Raw genomic sequence first — 3,621 nt, 5'->3', positions numbered from 1 at the left:
AAAAATTTAATACAGTCAAACCTTAAATTTTAACATTTTTATTCGGGTCAGACTTTGGTAAAATTTTAGATTTTTTTCAGGCCTCGCAAAGGAGTCTAAGATTTTGGTTGGGTCCGACTTAACCCATGGACATATCTAGTCAACAAACTTACAATGGAATTTTGAACATAATTTCAGTATACATTAACTATTTGATTGACATATGTTTGAAGAATTATTTTTTAGCTTTTTAATACAAATTAAAATATGTTAATTTGAGTTCGATAACTAAAGTTATAACCATTTTACAAAAGCATGTGTAAGTAAATTTTTAAATCAATTTATTCAGGTTATAATCTTTAATTTTTATTCCTTTATTTTTATTCTAATTATTTAATTTTGAATTTTACGGATTTAAACCAAACTTTCTCTTCCTTCTTTTTTCTCCGTTTTGGATTTTATACATCAAATTACCCTCCTTAGTTTCACGGCATTTTCAGCTTCAACCTTCTTCCCTTTGTAGAACCAACATGAACCCTTTTCTTTTCAGCCTCCATTTCTTTTCTTGAAAATTTCTCCTGAACCAAATTAAATAAAATAAAAAGCACATGTAAATCAATTTTTTTTGATCGATTTTACCTGATTACTTGTTAAGAGAAATTAACTCATACGAGAGAAGTCTTCAAAGAGTTACCAGTTCAAAGTTGACAAACCTTTCAACGAACAGCATAGTTGCCCACAAATGCCTTATATGTTGCAGGGCACAAGTTCAACCCTACTACGCACAAATGCTAACATTTCTTTGGTAAATGGCCATGCGCTATGCGCCACACATGATATACTTCTTCAAGCATCCAACGAGGGACTTCTATTTTGTTGAACCGATTGTCTCTTTAGGCAACCTCAGATATTCAAACTCTCAATAAAGTCGAAAAATAAAACTCATCCAAAAACAAATATTAAACATGTTGAAGGACTCATCGACTTCAAACGAAAAACACTTCAAAGATTTCTTTCAAAAAAAATAAATTTTTTTTTATCAATTTAACCCCCAACAACCATATGATAAATCAAATCCAATATTGTTTAAATTGCATTTAGTTTAACATTAACGAAAACCGATTCGCTTTATTATATTCATACTCAAAGTGGATTGCAATTCACATGCAACACCAATATTGATCTCAGTCAAAAGTAGGAAGCAATTAATAGGGAGTTCAACTGATCAAGGGTTTGGATTTAACCCCATTTAAGCGCCGTAAAAGTTATAATCCACGTCTCTGGAGAGGTCTCGCCTAAAATGGTAACTGCATATAAATTACCCTAGCTTAAAGTTGATGATGATCAGTACCATATTTTGACCCAGCATGACCCAGTAATTACTAATGCCAGCTGAAATTCTAAGTAGGAGAATTTACTCCTTATTCTATGGATAAATATATATTATAAAAATTTTCAACAAATTAATTTTTAAATATATACTTTTATGAATTCTGTTTAATTAAAATAATCGAGGTTAAAGTTTAAAAAGTTTGTGTTAGTTCGAATAGTTATAGAGAAAAAAGTTAAGTTTAGGAAGAAATGACAAGGGAATGAACACTCCTTCACTACCGAAAGTAAAACAGTAAACAAATAGAAGATACAATAGTTGTTTACATAATTCGGTTTTCCTATGTTTGTGGAACCTACCTTAGTGACAAATATTTATTATCTTCAACACTTGCAACAAGTGATCCTAACATATACCCGCGACAATTTTCTTCGCATTGAAGAATGATACTCTCACCACTACAGTCACCTATTGAATACACTCATATAATAAAGTTCCTCAAAAGAAAAGATTATCTGCTTAATTCTCTTAATACAATAACGTATACAAGTTTCTCAATTATATAAAATATTTTGAAACTTGTTAACATAAGAAGATTTATACCAATCCCTATTAAGCAACAATAGAATAAGTTGAATATAATATAATAATAAAGTACAAGGTAAACATGGGCTCTTGGTAGCTAAGCAATCAGTGTTTCAATTCAATCCAATATCCATGATTCAAAGGGATTAAATAGGATGATCTAATTCAATTGAATCTCTAAATTATATGTTTCCCAAAGTGATTTGATCTTCAATAACGGGTTATATATCATCCACATAATCAACTTAACTCATAACTACCGTTCCATAAATTGTCAACACCTTAAATATGAAAATTATATTAAATAACTCCAATAATCAGAGAGTGGACACTCCTTGATACTCAATTATCAATTTCATATTTTTAACAGTTTGACTTAAAAATATCACTTGTGTGACACAGAGAATATAAATTATATTTATATTTAAATATATGTGATAAGTAATGTAAGGTTTTTATATTTTTCAAAAATCAAAATATGATATCAAATTAAAATCTTAAATTAATCTAACTTTAAATTTCTAGTTGGCAATAATGATTTGAAATTTTTGAATAAAAAATTATTTATAAATTTGAGTTGCAATTTTTGGATAAATTCTTTTATTCTTCTCTGCAAAGTATCTTTGATCCATGAGTCGTTTAAACTTTGACATTTTATAGATGTAGTTCATTTTAATGGTTATTGAAACTTGATCTCAAAATTTGGTTTGGAGAGTTGTTTTGTTTAAATTATTTGAGATTGATCCAAAGATCACCTAGAATTGATCTTGGGTTAATGTTGTCCACTACAAGGTTGTGTACTTGATCTTCTTTGTGTTGATGCAACTGGATTGAGAAAAGCTTTTATCCAAAGGTCTTTAAAGATTGAACTTGGATGGATAACTCTGCTTCAAGATTCTTCTAAGCTTGATCTTGATAACAAGTTTAGCCTTTTTTTTTTTTTTTGGCTGGTTGAACAGGAGTGGAGAGCAAATTTATTCAAAAGTAATGCATCATTTGTTAAAATCTTTTCAAGTTCTTCAAAGGTTTCTTAAGATTTTGGAGAAAAATTTTTATTCTTATCTTTAGATAACTTGTGGAACTTTTAGCTTTTGAAATGGTTTTCAAAGGCTTGGAAGTGATCCCTTTTATAATGCAAAGAGAGTTGCGTAGAATATAACTTTTTTCATTTGAGTGTTTTGCAAAGATTAAATTCTTTTATTTATTATTTATCTTATTAATTTAGATTAATTAGAGATAAAATAATATTTAAAATGTAATATATTTTTATGAAAGAGTTCGAATGGATTTATTTTATTGGATTATCTCTTATTATTTGATTTAAATAGAGATAAATAATAATGACACGTGATGAATTTTGATTGTTCAAAATATTCTTATGCTACAAATTTTGAAACTTATTTTACTTCCGATGTCAAATAATGTTTTTTTTCATCTTTCAATTCTGTTGACAAGATTTGCAAGGTTCAAAGGGAGCCATCAAGATTTTTTTATTTAGTATTTGGATTGACCTTGGTAATGAAACATGTTGCAGATGTACTTTCCTTTTTGAAGGATTAAGCCATGACACAATTCAATTATTGGATGTGTAGTTTAACTCTTACTTAGGAGTGATACAATGGTTTAAGCTCATACTTAGGAGTCTTATTTATTGGATGAGTAATTTAAGCTCGTGCTTAGTAGTATCTGTTGTAGGCTAATTTTGGGCCCGTTTATAATCAAACTCG

This window comes from Gossypium arboreum, chromosome 4, assembly GCF_025698485.1.
Source record: "Gossypium arboreum isolate Shixiya-1 chromosome 4, ASM2569848v2, whole genome shotgun sequence".
NCBI lineage: Eukaryota > Viridiplantae > Streptophyta > Magnoliopsida > Malvales > Malvaceae > Gossypium > Gossypium arboreum.
The sequence above is the reverse complement of the archived record's forward strand: the minus strand, read 5'-3'. Positions refer to the sequence as shown.